The sequence below is a fragment of the Salmo salar genome, chromosome 03 (genome assembly GCF_965601325.2).
Source record: "Salmo salar chromosome 03, fSalSal1, whole genome shotgun sequence".
NCBI lineage: Eukaryota > Metazoa > Chordata > Actinopteri > Salmoniformes > Salmonidae > Salmo > Salmo salar.
The window spans coordinates 58007149-58024624 of NC_138293.1; positions in this window are offsets into that span (position 1 = coordinate 58007149).

Genomic DNA, 17476 nt, shown 5'->3' on the forward strand with positions numbered 1-17476 from the left:
TGAGATGTGATCTGGAGAAATGGCATCCTCAGCAGGTTAACATGCCATGGACATAGCATGGCATTTATGCAATAGCCACTGCTGTGACACAGGAGCCGACTGTGTGTGTCCCTTACAGAAAACGAATTAGGAGTTTACAACTTGTATGTGTGTGAAAAGCATAATAGTTGGAGTGAGTGAATAACCAGAACGTTCCCTTTAACGTGATGTAGAGCAGGAAACGGTGAAAACGTTGTCTGGCCACCCGTGCTTAATTTAGAGTGCATCTTAACTTGCACACAGTCAGCGTGCACCCTTTATTAGGTTTGAACTTTTTATTTTACAGAGTACTTCATGGATGATTGATGAGTGCATGCCACTTTGTGATTCGGAACTTCCAGTATAGTATAGAGCCCACAAACTCAACTCTGGACCTCGAAGCCAGTTCCACTGCGTTTTTTCATTGTACCCCTCGAATCAGGGACTGATTTAGACCTGGGACACCAGCTGTGTTCAACTAATTATCAGGTGGAATGGACAAATAGCAGGCTTTTGACCTCATAGGGTAAAATGTGTATACCCCTGGTATAGATCATTAAAATGTATTTAAAATGTCTACTTCCTTTTCAAACTCCTTTACTTGAATTCAATGACACACCCCAAGCCGGAAGCCTCTATCAAAACAATCAAGGGCTTATCAAATTCACAGGTCAGGAGTCAAAGGACACAGCATAATCCCAATTTGTCACATGCACGTTTCTTTCTGCAATGTGAAAGACGGAAGCAGAAGCTGAACATTAAAACAGTGTCTGTCGTTTGAAGTCTTTAAAGCCTCATCCGATTGCAGCAGGCAGCTAGCTGGGCTTTATTTGTGTAGGCAATCCATCAGATTTGTTTTAACCTCAGACCTGGAGGAGAAGGAGATGTGCCTGCCTGCCTGCCTGCCTACCTGCCTGCCTGCCTGCGTTCTCAGATTTAAAGGGAGAGGAGTGTCACTAAAAGCACAGTACACTTTATCTCATCTCAATGGAGGATCTCACTGTGTGTGATTGGAAGGGAATTCCCTTTGATGGTGATACCATTATATCCTGACAACCTGTATCGTATCGCTCTCCATCTTAGTAGTGCTATTTGCATCAGGGGAAATGCCTCTCAGCTGGCTTTGGCTGACAGGCATTCTGTGGTATGGTTTTGTGTTGCGGGCCCACTGTGCTGACGTGCTGGTGCATCATATTGGTGTCAGATGGAGGCACATATTAGACTGTGTTTGTGTGTGAGTGCTGTGCAGTACTTCTGTTACAGGCAGAAGATATCTGTGGTGGTTTGAGTGATTTTGACAGCAATGGCTTAGAGCAGTGGTTCCCAAACGTTTTATAGTCCCGTACCCCTTCAAACATTCAACCTCCAGTTGCGTACCCCCTCTAGCACCAGGGTCAGCGCACTCTCAAATGTTGTTTTTTTGCCATCATTGTAAGCCTGCCACACACACTATACGATACATTTATTAAACATAAGAATTAGTGTGCGCTTTTGTGACAAAGAGCTGTTATAGGACCAGGGCACAAATAATAATATAATAATAATCAATAATTCTGTTCTTTATTTAACCATCTTACATACAAAACCTTATTTGTTCATCAAAAATTGTGAATAACTCACCACAGGTTAATGAGAAGGGTGTGCTTGAAAGGATGCACATAACTCTGCAATGTTGGGTTGTATTGGAGAGTGTCAGTCTTAAATCATTTTCCACACACAGTCTGTGCCTGTATTTAGTTTTCATGCTAGTGAGGGCCGAGAATCCACTCTCACATAGGTACGTGGTTGCAAAGGGCATCAGTGTCTTAACAGCGTGATTTGCCAAGGAAGGATACTCTAAGCGCAGCCCAATCCAGAAATCTGGCAGTGGCTTTTGATTAAATAAAATGTTCACAGAACCGCTTGTTGCAATTTCGATGAGGCTCTCTTGTTCAGATATCGGTAAGTGGATTGGAGGCAGGGCATGAAAGGGATAACGAATCCAGTTGTTTGTGTCATTCGTTTTGGGAAAGTTCATGCTTAATTGCGCACCCAACTCACTCAGGTGCTTCGCTATATCACATTTGACATTGTCCATAAACTTGAGTTCATTTGCACACAAACAGTCATACCATGATGGAAAGACCTGTGTGTTGTCCTTGTTAATGCAGACAGAGGAGAGCTCCAACTTCTTAATCATAGCCTCAATTTTGTCCGGCACATTGAATATAGTTGCGGAGAGTCCCTGTAATCCTAGATTCAGATCATTCAGGCGACAAAAAACATCACCCAGATCGGCCAGTCGTGTGAGAAACTCGTCATCGTGCAAGCGGTCAGACAAGTGAAAATTATGGTCAGTAAAGAAAACTTTAAGCTCGTCTCTCAATTCAAAAAAATGTGTCAATACTTTGCCCTTTGATAACCAGTGTTACATGGTCCCTGCCCATATCATTGCATAGTGCAGAAAATACACGAGAGTTCAGGGGCCTTGCTTTAACAAAGTTAACCATTTTCACTGTTGTGTCCAAAACGTCTTTCAAGCTGTCAGGCATTCCCTTGGCAGCAAGAGCCTCTCGGTGGATGCTGCAGTGTAGCCAAATGGCGTCGGGAGCAACTGCTTGCACGTGCATTACCACTCCACTATGTCTCCCTGTCATGGCTTTTGCACCATCAGTACAGATACCAACATGAGCAGCAGTTACGTTTGGCTACATACGGACCGTTAGTGGAATTCCCATCAGAGAGTAATGTTTATGTCACGACTTCCACCGAAGGTGTTCCTCTCCTTGTTCGGGCGGTGCTCGGCGGTCGGCGTCGCCGGCCTACTAGCCATCACTGATCCATTTTTCCTTTTCTGTTGGTTTTGTCTTTGGTTCATTCACACCTGGTTTTCATTTGCTTTAATTTCTGTGTGTATATTTACCCGTTTCCCCGCTTAGGTTTGTGCGGGGTTATTTTCATGTTGCTCATGGAGGTTTGTTCCTCAGTTTATTCACGTGTGGGACCGTGTGTTAAGTATAGTAGGAGCGTTGTTTTCCTCCTTCCGTGAGTAACTGTGTGTTCCATTGTCTTGGGCGTTTATGGACCTTGTACCTGTACCATTTTGGGACTTGCCTATTAAAGAGGCTACATTGACATCTCTGCTCTCCTGCGCTTCACGCCTTAGCTACCTTCAGTACGATTACGCAACAGGTTAATGTGATTGGATGTTAATTATTTGACTAGGCTACCTGTATTTGTCATTGTGTTGTTATTTTGCTGAACACTAGATGGTTTAATTTGAATTTTGGCAGTGAAAAGAGGCTACTCAGGCAAGAGAAAAAACCTCACCCAAATGTATAGCCCCAAATGTATGTTTGAAAATGTGAATCACATTTTTATTTTGCGTACCCCCGATGGCATTGCGTACCCCAGTTTGGGAATTACCTGGCTTAGAGGGATAACAGCAAGTGAAATTGAGATTGATTCTTCGCCAGTGAAACAGGTTTGAAGAGTTACAGGTGAAAGTTAAGTGTATGGGGCTAGAGTCTCTGTGTGTGTGTGTGTGTGTGTGTGTGTGTGTGTGTGTGTGTGTGTGTGTGTGTGTGTGTGTGTGTGTGTGTGTGTGTGTGTGTGTGTGTGTGTGTGTGTGTCAGTTATTCAAAGATGAAAATACATAAAATCCCTTCGTGCGGTATGAGTGAGTATGACAGTGTCAGAAGGTGGTATGGGTGAGTAAGATATTCTCAGAAGTCTCTGGTGCTTGGCAGGATGCCCCCACAAACAGGTACATGCGATGGAGAGGATGAGGTTTTGCGGGAGGGGCCTAGATGACACCTGCACCTGTCTCCCCCAGCTTGGCTCCTGTCTCACCTGCCCCTCTAGGCCCAGTTGTCTTATTTACGGAAATGATGGCTTCATTTCCAGCCGCAAGGGGGGGAGGGTTAAGAGATGCTGCATGCATGTGTTTAAGCTTGGACCGCTGCTCCGCCAGCCCTCTATACCAAAACATGCAAATCGGAACCGCTGGCATCCAAGACAGATGAAGGCATGTCTCCGGGGGCCTTGCGCCACTCCCCGAGTGCCCTCATTAGACATGTAGATCAGGTTGTAACTCTTTCTCTGTATTATTAACTGTCAGCACTATCCCCTCCGTTGAAGTCACATTGCTGGTGGAGAGGCCTTGGCCCTTGTCCTACAGCCTTGTCTCCCATGTTGTGCCGTCCACCTGTTCGCCTTCCCTCGATGGGACGATGTTGGCAAAAACACGTTGTTTCGTAATTTGGCCGCTCTTCTATGGCGATCACTGGCGGAGACAAGAGGATCCTTTGTGAATTGATGTAGTTTTTGGTCAGTTTGTAAGGGGAAACTATTTGGCACTTGTAGAGTCGAGGAGAGCCAACACACAAATAGAAATGGACAATGTTCTCAGTGTTAGAAGGGGAACATTTTGTTCTCTGGTGATCGTGGGCCGTGTGTGACATTTAAAGAAGGCCATCTGACTTGTGCTGGGAAGGGATATTTGGATTTTGGGGATAGCCTGGTGTGTTTCTAAGGTTCCTGCAGCTGTTGGTCTCTGTTGTGGGGTAAAGGAGAAAAGATACTTAAGCAATTCACGCTTTCATGCCAATACAAACCAATACTGTACTGGATTGATTCTATTTTCTTTCACATCGTCCTTTCCAGCATGCTTCCAGCAATTATGGTAGATCTATGACCAGGCTGGTGCAGTACAGCTCGGTTTGGCTTGGTCTAGCTCAGCTCAGTAGTGGGTACAGGGTGTGTCCCCTGGGTGGAGGATGAGGGTCAGAGGGGGTCATGGGAGAGGCAGGCAGGCGCCGTGCAGAGTGTCAGCACCTCATGTACACTTGGACCCAGAGGGTTTGAGAGTTTGTTAGGGAATCAGTTTTCTCTTCTGGTCAGCTCCACAAAGAAAAAGGGGAATCTGATCATTGTTTTACCAACTGAAGATGAGGTCTAAACCTCACACCTACTGTACTGTGTACCTATTTATGAATGGTTCTTGCAATATAATCTGCACTACACACACATCGTGGTGCTACTTTGCAAACTCAACCACGTGCTATTCTCATGATTCTTTTTGATATGTGTATGTTCTGTTTATGACTGTGATACCTGTTTGAGGTTTATGCTATCACACATTTTTACAGGCTTTAGATTTGCTGGAACCAGGCTGGAAAGGCAAATGTGAAAATATAATATCTGAGCCAGCACAGAGCAGTTCAGGTCATACAATACAGTACAGTACAACATTGTTGAAGAGGCCAGAAGGAACTTAAACTCCCTGGTGAGCAAGGGTTTGAGAACGGTACGCAGCTGCCTTCGTGTCCTCTGGAGCTGGATGTTCAGCTTGTTCAGCCTCCCCCTCGTGTCAAAGCGGGTGTCAATGTTTTCAACTTCATTGAGAGGATGAGGCGGAACTGTCTTTCTGGTCACAAAAAGAGAAAGAAAAACACCATGAGGGTGAATTGTGGGAACAGCAATCAGGTAAACTTGTGTTCTCTCCTGTACAAGTTTGATGTCAGCAAATAAGAGTAACATTAAGTTGATGTGCTAGCTTGCAGTGCATCTCTCTCTAGTCTGTCTGTCTCGCTAACCTAGCTGGGCAGTGCATCTCTTGGTCTGTCTATGTCTTGCTTGCTTGCCAGCCACTTCCAGGGCTGTGTTCTGTGACTTTGTGCCTGACAAAAGTGAGATTGAAATACAACTATTTATTACGTTTGATAAACTGCATTTCGGAAAATATAACCGCGTCTCACGTGAACACACGTTCCATATGCGCTTGCACAAAACTCGCGCTTTCCAGCAGCAACCTCTGTGGGGCCCATCCAGACAATATATGGGCGTGATGGCACTCCTCAAAGGCGCACATAATTTTAAAACAAGACAATGATTATCTAGTCTCTCAGTCAAGGTTTAGTTACAACTCTGGACTAATGCAAGATGGAAATAAATGGATTGACATTGACTATTGATTTATATATTGAATTTAAAATGTTGATTATCTGGACATACTGGGCAACATGGATGCACATTTCTCAGTAAATAATAACCATCAATTATTCAGCCAAGCCATAGTATAAATAATATTTTATATTTGGAAATGTATAAAAGGAAATCTAGGGGAGCCATTTTGAATGGGCCTGATGCAGCTGATACAATTAATAATAGTATTGTTATCTATAATTTACACGTGCAATGCTTAAGTTTGTCAGTAGAGGAGATGCTGGATCATCAGCCAGTACAAGCACAGACTCAGTTGATCCACATCCAGCCTCAGCCAGTACTAACACAGACCCAGTACAGCTGGCTTCAGCAAATACTAACACAGACACAGTACTGGCAGCTTCAGCAAGTACTAACACAGACCCAGTACAGCCAGCTTTCAGCAAATATGAACACAGACCCAATACAGCCGTCTTCAGCAGGTACTAACACAGACCCAGTTGAAGTACAGGCAGCCTCAGCCCGTACTAGCACAACAAGAGGTGTAGAGCCAGCATCAGATACAAGCAGCTCAGACCCTAATAGAACAGTTGCTGCTCCACCAAATGACCCAGCAGATTGACCCCCAGTCTTAACAGACTTTATGAGGACTGAGTTAGTGCGCAGAGGTCCATTCAAACCAGGACTGGATTTTTCTTACCCTAAAGACAAGTCTAGAAGAGGTTTCCATTCAGCCTTGTTACAGAGACAGCTGTCAAATGGGGAAAGATTACCAGGAGCTGGCTTTCATACGCAATCAAAAACAACACTGTGTATTGTTTTTGCTGTAAGCTCTTTTCTACAAAAGACTACAAAATAATAAAGGAAGGCGTGAATGACTAGTCAAATATCAACGCCATTCTGAAATACCATGAGGGTAGTCCTGAACACACAAACAATATGATTAAGTTGAGAGAACTTGATCTGCGCCTAAGTAGGGGACAGACTCTTGACCAGATACAAAAGGCAATTTTGGGGGCTGAAAGAAAGAGATTGCGGGATGTCCTTTCACGTTTAATAAGTATCACCTAGTCTCTGGCTGAAAGACACCTAGCATTCAGGGGTTCATCACACAAACTCTTCCAACCAGATAATGGAAACTTCTTAAAAGAGGTTGAATTACTGGCAAAATTTGACCCCGTTATGGAAAATCATCTCAGCGAAATGAAAGATGGAAAGACACATATATGCTCATTACCTTGGGAAGCGCACACAGAATGAGCTGATACAGATTGTGAGTGACAAGATTCTGGAAGCAATAGTGACTCAAGTAAGAGACTCAAAGTACTTCTCCATTATCTTGGACTGTAAAACTGACATTAGTCACCAGGAGCAAATGTCCATTATTCTGAGAAGCGTGGCTTTAAAGGGAAAGCCAGAGATCAACGAGCACTTCCTCTGCTTTGTGAATGTTGAGGTTACAACAGGCTTGAATCTGTCCACTGTCATGTTAGATAAGCTGAACGAGCTTAAGATTCCATTTGAATATTGCAGAGGGCAAGCTTATGATAATGGGGCAAACATGAAGGGCAAGCACCAAGGAGTACAAGCTAGACTGCTCAATAAAAAAACCCAAAGCTGTGTTCATCCCATGTGGAGCACATACTCTAAACCTTGTCATTGCAGATGCTGCCGAATCTTCAAAATATACAGTTGGGTTTTTTGGACATGTGCACAAGCTCTTCACCTTATTTTCAGCTGATACACAAAGATGGAGTGTTTTGAAGAAACACGTGAACACAACCGTGAGGTCATGAAGTGACAACATTTACATTTACATTTAAGTCATTTAGCAGACGCTCTTGAGAGAGTAGACTCCAAAGTGTTCATGAATCAGGAATCAGGCTTCTGAGGTTCGGGAGGCATTACTGGAAGCCAGACAGACGATCAACGATCCTGTGGCCAAAGTGGAGGCACAAGCACTTGCAGAGGAAGTTGGGTCCTACCGCTTCTTGATTTGCTGTGTCGTATGGTGTGAGATACTGACAATGACAAACAAGCTGAGCAAGCTCCTCCAATCCCACTCAATGCAGTTGGATATCGCAGTGAATTTCATCTCAAATGCAAAGGCCTCCCTCACTACATACCGGGAAACTGGATTCTCTGAGGCCCAGACAACAGCCAAAAGCATTTGTGAAGAAATGAATGTGGAGGCTGTTCTGAAAGAGAAGAGACTGAGAAACAGCAAGAGGCATTTCAGCCATGAGGCTCCTGATGAACCAGGGACTGACGCACTGAAAAACCTTGAAGTCAACTACTTCAACATTGTGGTCGACTCTGCTGTGACATCCATGGATGAGAGCTTTGAAACACTCAACCAGGTGAAAACCAAATATGGAGTGCTGCTGAACATCAGCACTGCCTCTCAGATGTCCAGTGAATCTTTAAAGGCTCACTGCATGGAAGTTGAAAACACTTTAACCTTCATAGATGACTGTGACATCAGTGGAATGGATTTGGCATACGAGATTCAGATCTGCCATCAGATAAGATGACTGCCTTTGAGCTGCTTTCCTTTCTCTGTGAGAAAAACCTGGAGGAACTCTATCCTAACCTTTGGATAGCCCTAAGAATTTCAGTCACCCTACCAGTAACAGTAGCTCATCAAAAGCTACCTGAGGTCTCCCATGTCACAGGAATGTTTGAGTGGTCCGGCCATCATGAGCATACATCATGACGTGGGGAAACACATGTTCTATGATGAAATCATTGATGATTTTGCCCCAAGAAAGTGCAGAAGAGGAATATTTTGATGGTAAGATTTTAATTCAAACATTCAAATGTTTACACGCTTAGTAACATTTAAGATTGTATGGCAGAAGTGCATTTGTGTAAATGTCTGCTTAACTAACTATGTGACATATTTTCTCAATTTCTTCCAGACAGTCCAGATAGACTGGTCCCCATGCTGATGCTGAAAATGCCCAGGCTGTAGAGGGAACCAAAGTTCATCACACAGCTATAAAGGTTTTATTTGACTATTTTAAGACATATCGCTGCAGCCATAGCCTATAGGCTTATGTTTACATTGCATATTTTGTATTTATTTAACCAGGTAGGCCAGTTGAGAACAAGTTCTCATTTACAACTGCGACCTGGCCAAGGTAAAGGTTCATGCTCTACAACATTCGCAGAGTACGACCCTGCCTCACACAGGAAGCGGCGCAGGTCCTAATCCAGGCACTTGTCATCTCCCGTCTGGATTACTGCAACTCGCTGTTGGCTGGGCTCCCTGCCTGTGCCATTAAACCCCTACAACTCATCCAGAACGCCGCAGCCCGTCTGGTGTTCAACCTTCCCAAGTTCTCTCACGTCACCCCGCTCCTCCGCTCTCTCCACTGGCTTCCAGTTGAAGCTCGCATCCGCTACAAGACCATGGTGCTTGCCTACGGAGCTGTGAGGGGAACGGCACCTCCGTACCTTCAGGCTCTGATCAGGCCCTACACCCAAACAAGGGCACTGCGTTCATCCACCTCTGGCCTGCTCGCCTCCCCCACCTGAAACCCCACCTCTTTAAGGAATACCTGGGATAGGATAAAGTAATCCTTCTAACCCCCCCTTTAAAAGATTTAGATGCACTATTGTAAAGTGGTTGTTCCACTGGATATTATAAGGTGAATGCACCAATTTGTAAGTCGCTCTGGATAAGAGCGTCTGCTAAATGACTTAAATGTAAAAATGTAAATGTAAAGCAAAGCAGTGCGACACAAACAACAACACAGAGTTACCCATGTGATAAACAAAAGTACAGTCAATAACAATAGAAAAATCTATATACAGTGTGTGCAAATGGAGTAAGGAGTTAAGGCAATAAATAGGCCATAGCAGCGAAGTAATTACAATATAGCAAATTAACACTGGAGTGATAGATGTGCAGATTATGATGTGCAAGTAGAAATACTGGTGTGCAAAAGAGCAAAAAAAAGTAAATAAAAACAATATGGGGGTGAGGTAGGTAGTTGGATGGGCTATTTACAGATGGGCTGTGTACAGCTGCAGCGATCGGTGAGCTGCTCAGATAGCTGATGCTTAAAGTTAGTGAGGGAGATATAAGTCTCCAACGTCAGCTATTTTTGCTAATCGTTCCAGTCATTGGCAGCAGAGAACTGGAAGGAAAGGCTGCCAAACGAGGTGTTGGCTTTGGGGATGACCAGTGAGATATACCTGCTGGAGCGCGTGCTACGGGTGGGTGTTGTTATGGTGACCAGTGAGCTGAGATAAGGCGGAGCTTTACCTAGCAAAGACTTATAGGTGACCTGGAGCCAGTGGGTCTGGTGACAAATATGTAGCGAGGGCCAGCCAACGAGAGCATACAGGTCGCAGTGGTGGGTGGTATATGGCACTGTGATAGACTGCATCCAGTTTGCTGAGTAGAGTGCTGGAGGCTATTTTGTAAATGACATCATCGAGGATTGGTAGGATAGTCAGTTTTACGAGGGCATGTTTGGCAGCATGAGTGAAGGAGGCTTTGTTGCGAAATAGGAAGTCGATTCTAGATTACATTTTGGATTGGAGATGCTTAATATGAGTCTGGAAGGAGAGTTTACAGTCTAGCCAGACACCTAGGTATTTGTAGTTGTCCACATATTCTAAGTCAGAACCGTCCAGAGTAGTGATGCTAGTCGGGCGGGCGGGTGCGGGCAGCGATCGGTTGAAGAGCATGCATTTAGTTTTACTAGCGTTTAAGAGCAGTTGGAGGCCACGGAAGGAGTGTTGTATGGCATTGAAGCTTGTTTGGAGGTTTGTTAACACAGTGTCCAAAGAAGGGCCAGATGTATACAGAATGGTGTCGTCTGCGTGGAGGTGGATCAAGGAATCACCCGCAGCAAGAGCGACATCGTTGATATATACAGAGAAAAATATCGACAAAGCTAATTGTATAATATTGTGAGGACTGGACTAATTACCAGGCAGCAGAGCCAAAGTTTAGTGTTATATTGGATTATTTTCTACATTTAATATTTTCTACAATTTGTATTTATGCTAATGTAAATATTCACGTATCTTAAGATTCTCTAGAAAATATTATATTCAATAAATATTGTTTGTTTATACTTCATTCGGTTCTGTATAGGTCTATTCTAAGACTGACAGATGGAGCAAACTGTTTTAAAGGAGGGAGGATTGTAGTGGGAGCACTGGGGTGTCAAGTGTGACTGTGTGGCAATGGAAAATGGTTTAGATGGCTCACGGGTCAGGTAGGAGGGCCCCTTAGCAGAATTTTGCTCAGGGCCCCACGGAGGTCAGGACTGGCTCTGTGTTGACTAGTGGGCAAGGCATTGAAGAGAGGGACGAAAGTTATGAGATATGGCTCCCCATGAGAGCAGGAGAAAAGAAGGAGAAACTCTCGGGCAGGGGGAAGGAGGGGGGAAATCAGAAAAGGCCACCCCTGTGCTGTGTACCCCTGGGCCGACACGACACGCTCCTTGCATGGTGTGTGGTGTCCCTTACCGCAGTGATAAGTGGATTTCTGTCATGTTGGTGACGGGTGGCTCCCTGTGAGATGACGGTCCTGCTGAATTTCATATCACGAGGTGGAACAACGGGGACGACATGATCTCATGGAGCTCACATGCGTTATCTGGCGTGGCGAATGATTGTGGGTCTGAAGTGGGTGCTGTGAGATGACGTAGCGCTTGACAGTTAGGAACGACAGGGGTAAAGGGGTCTGTCGCTGGCACTGCTCCTGAGGAAAACATCACACTTTTTTGGCTGGTGGGTGATATTTCTGGACGTGGTTGAAGGTGACCCTGATTCTCGTGCCTCAGAAACATGGATACCTACCCACTCCTTCCAGAGCGCCTCCCCCACTCTCCCCCACCTCTGTCCCCTGTCCCCCACCCCTGTCTCTCTTGCGTGTAAGTGCCGGCAGCCTTTAACGTCTACCAAATGATCTTTGTGCAGGATCCAGAAGCCTAAAGCTGTGTAACTTAGTTTCCGGATAGGAATACCATCACTCTGCATTCCCAGGCTGGCTAGTGTGACACACATCGGGTCTCTGTATCCTCCCTTCCACCCGCTTCTATCCCACCGGTATGTCCCTTGTCAGAATAGTTCTGTAGACAGCGGCATGTTGGCATGCACAACATATGGTGCACTTCTGTGCTTACTGCTTAACCTCGTGCTTGGGATGAAGTTTATAGAATAGCTTAGGCGAACTTCCGTGCTTAGCTCATGCTTGCGAGGATGTTTAGGGTATAGAATATCTTAAAGGGATGCTATTCAAATTACACATTTACATACATTTTCTTAGCTTGAAAGTAGTATATAGGTCACATTGTGTGCAGCTAGGGTTGCAAAGGGAGGGTACATTACTGGAAACTTTTGACGTTTACCAGTAAACTACCATAATTGTTGCGTTACAGTGCCTTGCAACAGTATTCACCCCCCCTTGGTGTATATCCTATTTTGTTGCATTACAACCTGTAATTTAAATGGATTTTTATTTGGATTTCATGTAATGGATATACACAAAAAATTACTTGTTTCAAAAAATAAAAAATAAAAAATAAATACGGAAAAGTGGTACGTGTATATGTATTCACCCCCTTTGCTATGAAGCCCCTAAATAAGATCTGGTGCAACCAATTACCTTCAGAAGTCACATAATGAATTAAATAAAGTCCACATGTGTGCAATCTAAGTGTCACATGATCTGTCACATGATCTCAGTATATATACACCTGTTCTGAAAGGCCCCAGGGTCTGCAACACCACTAAGCAAAGGGCACCACCAAGCAAGCGGCACCATGAAGACCAAGGAGCTCTCCAAACTGGTCAGTGACAAAGTTGTGGAGAAGTACCGATCAGGGTTTGGTTATAAAACAATATCCGAAACTTTGAACATCCCACGGAGCACCATTAAATCCATTATTAAGAAATGGAAAGAATATGGCACCACAACAAACCTGCCAAGAGAGGGCCGCCCACCAAAACTCACAGACCAGGCAAGGAGGGCATTAATCAGAGAGGCAACAAAGAGACCAAAGATAACCCTGAAGGAGCGGCAAAGCTCCACAGCAGAAATTGGAGTATCTGCCCATAGGACCTCTTTAAGCCTTACACTCCACAGAGCTGAGCTTTATCCTCTTGAGGATACCGTAGGATAGCGCATTTTGAAAAAAAATCGTTCCCATTTTCAACGGCCTACTAATCAAACTCAGAAGCTAGGGCATGCATATACTTATTATATATGGATAGAAAACACTCTAAAGTTTCTAAAACTGTTTGAATGGTGTCTGTGAGTATAACAGAACTCAAATGGCAGTCAAAACCCCGAGACCGATTGAAACAGGAAGTGGAATTCTGAATTGTGGACTCGACTTCTCATCTTTCCCTATAAATAACACCGTTAACCATGGTTCAGTGAGCACTTCCTATTGCTTCCACTAGATGTCGCCAGTCTTTTCACAGTGGTTTGAGCCTTATAGAGTCAAAACTCATTGAATGAGACGAGTTAGAAATTGGTCACAGGGGATGGGCCATCACCATTATGACGCCGGCGGCCATGTCTGCCCCCACCTTTGGAAACGGTTTTAAAGGCCATGACATCATCCCCCTCGAATCTTATTGGCTCTCTTGGTGTTACAGGCCCTGAAGATTAATGTTTTACAACGTTTGACATGTTTGAACGAACCTACATGCGGGAGAATCGCATTTTATCCGGAACTTCAGCCCTGCGCTTGGAGAGAGCCATAGGACGTGCTACCAACATCAGGCTAATGGAACGTGAAGTATGGACTTTTTGACCGAAAATACATCTGTTGTGGACCTGGGATGCTTTCTGATGAAGACAACTAAAGGTAGGCGATTATTGACAATATTATACAAGATGAGATGTGACATGCGATTGTTTCCAAGATGGCGCCGAGCTCTGTATATTAGCTCATTTTCTGAGTATCGCATCTCCTTTTATCGCAAAGTGTGATTACCCAGTAAAGTTAATTTAAAATCTGGTATGACAGGTGTTCTCAAGAGATATTCATCTATAAATGTTAGGTAGACAATATAAATTAAAAAAATCGTTATAGGATAGTAATTTAGGGAAATGTAGCATTGTTTACCGGGACGCTTTTGAGGGGAAATTATGTAGTCAACCTCAGACAGAGATGTAAAATGCTGTTTTTATATATAAATATGACCTTTATTGAACAAAAGAATGCATGCATTGTATAACATGATGTCCTAGGGGTGCCATCTGATGAAGTTTGTAAAAGGTTAGTGCTGCATTTAGCTGTTTTTTGATTATATGTGATGCAAGTGGTTGGTCGGAAAATGGCTATGAAGCTGCTTTTTACGATGGACTCATCTAACATAATCTAATGATTTGCTTTTCCTGTAAAACCTTTTTGAAATCGGACGACGTGGGTCGATTCAGGAGAGGTGTATCTATAAAAAAAAAAATATATATATATATATATATATATATTTTTTTTTAAATTATGATTTTTTTTTAATGCTAATTGGCGATATGATTTTTCGCTGGATTTTGATCCCGGTGACGGGATGAGACGCTGAATTAAGGAAGAGTGGCCAGAAAAAAAGCCATTGCTTAAAGAAAAACATAAGCAAACACATTTGGTGTTCGCCAAAAGGCATGAGGGAGACTCTGGTCAGAAGAAGGTCAGATGAGAGTAAACTTTAGCGTTTTGGCCATCAAGGAAAATGCTATGTCTGGCACAAACCCAACACCTCTCATCACCCCGAGAACACCATCCCCACAGTAAAGCATGATGGTGGCAGCATCATGCTGTGGGAATGTTTTTCATCGGCAGGGACTGGGAAACTGGTCAGAATTGAAGGAATGATGGATGGTGCTAAATACAGGGAAATTATTGAGGGAAACCTGTTTCAGTCTTCCAGAGATTTGAGACTGGGACGGAGGTTCACCTTCCAGCAGGACAATGACTCTAACCATACTGCTAAAGCAACACTTGAGTGGTTTAAGGGGAAACATTTAAATGTCTTGGAATGGCCTAGTCAAAGCCCAGACCTCAATCCAATTGAGAATCTGTGGTATGACTTAAAGATTGCTGTACACAAGCAGGAACCCATCCAACTTGAAGGAGCTGAAGCAGTTTTGCCTTGAAGAATGGGCAAAAATCCCAGTGGCTAGATGTGCCAAGCTTATAGAGACATATCCCAAGAGACTTGCAGCTGTAATTGCTGCAAAAGGTGGCTCTACAAAGTATTGACTTCGGGGGGGTGAATAGTTGTACATCCTCAAGTTTTCTGTTTTTGTCTTTTTTCTTATTTCACAAGAAAAAATATTTTGCATCTTCAAAGTGGTAGGCATGTTGTGTAAATCAGATGATACAACCCCCCAAAAAATCAATTTTAATTCCAGGTTGTAATACTTTTGCAAGGCACTGTATTTAGCAAATGTGCCCACTCTGGTCTTGACACTCTGGTCTTGACACATACGCTCTAGCCAACAGCTCGCAGATACAGTGCGGGTAGGCTACGTACATTATGAGATTATTATGGATAAGAGCAATATTATTTTATTTGTCAAATGGCAGCCAAGCTCATCACTTTGCACATTCACAACACCGTGAATTTCATCATAACTTATTTCATCTGTACCCTAATAAACTGCATGGTTTCCCGGATTTTAGTGGGAGGACCACACAACATATCATCGCCATTTTTTGCATAATTAATTTTACAGACACAAAAAGATCCCACCATGTCAAATGAACAAATTGTCTGTCGACATTTATCAAATTGTACCGGCATTTCATATTTCCATCAGCCCGGTCATTACTTTTTTCATGCGTCAGGTAATTAATCCGCATTAAATGGTTGGATGGAAACAACGTTTCTGTTTAGAATAAATCTTTAGTGTATTTGCAGGAATATATGTACTGGGCTGGCTCAAGCATAAATACCACCCTGTAGAACACAAAGTCTAGGCTTTCTGCCTGTTCTTCCTGTTATAGCATATGCTGATGGCCCCATATAACTGATGCTGACTGACAGAGACATTTTTGCACTGTTCGTCTTATTGCCTGTTGCTCGGCTGTTACATACAGTATCAAATGTTGTCGTATCAAATAGTGCCCAGTTTAGATTACTTCAGTTTCGTCTACAGGGTTGGAACCAAAATTATATATTTTTTCGTTCCGCTGTTTCGACCAGTTGTCACGTCCTGACGCTAGTAAGATGTCATTTTCTATAGTAGAGTAGGTCAGGGCGTGACAGGGGGTGTTTTGTGTATTTCTATGTTTTCTATTTCTATGTTTAAGTTCTAGTTTTTCTATTTCTATGTTGGGGTTGTTTGGATTGATCTCCAATTGGAGGAAGCTGGTCCTCGTTACCTCTGATTGGAAATCATATTTAAGTAGGGGTTTTTTCTTCCTGTTTTTGTGGGTTATTATCTTTTGAGTAGTGTTTGTTTCTCTCTGCGTCACGGTTTGTTGTTTTGTAAATTCAGTTATTTATGTTTTGCAAAGTTTCACAGATTTAATAAAATGTGGAACTACAACCACGCTGCACTTTGGTCTGATCCTTTCGACAGCCATGACACCGGTAAAGTTCTGAACTGGTTCGAACAAAAAAAAGTAATGGTTTATATCATTCCTTTCTGTTCCTTTTAAAACATTTTTTTACATTTAGCTTGACATTTAATTACTTCACCAATCAGTGCAGATAGAGTTGCTTGCTATGGAGCTTGCAAGCTATAGTTGTTTACATGCTTTGGAAAGACAAGTGTAGGGCAGAGATGCGACTGAACTTTTGTGGGTCGGAAGAGAGCTAGAGAGGTTGGAAGTGGAGGCTTGGCTTGAAGTGCTGGGCATCTTGTTATGACATGCATTATCTGAAATAGGCCCACAGATTTATACCTAAGTAGGAGCGGCTTCTATGAATGAGCTTTGAGTGTCTTGGAACTTCTGAGATTTGGCTTAACGTCGGACCAGAGCTAGGTAGCAGTGCGGCACTTAAAATATATATTTTTGTACTTTTTTGTACTTTATGAATCCAATATGACACGTGATAACTATAGTGTTCTTAACTAGCATTGAAAAAGTTAATCCATAGTTCTCGAAAAAAAAACAATTCTCAATCACGCTTGGAATGTCAGTAGACTGCAGTAGCCTATGCTTCGGAGGGGCAGGTAGCCTACACAATCACACACACTGGCAAAGATGTTCTGCTTGTAGGCAGACACTGGAATACATTTCTGAGTGATCAGCATGTTTCTGAGTGACCAGCATGGCTACCACAGCATTCTGCAGCGATATGCCATCCCATCATGTTTGGGGCTTAGTGGGACTATCATTTGTTTTTCAACAGGACAATGACCCAACACACCTCCAGGCTGTGTAGGTGCTATTTTACCAAGAAGGAGAGTGATGGAGTGCTGCATCAGATGACCTGGCCTCCACAATCTCCCGACCTAAACAAAATTGAGATGTCTTGGGATGAGTCGGACCGCAGAGTGAAGGAAAAGCAACCAACAAGTGCTCAGCATATGTGGGAACTCCTAAAAGAC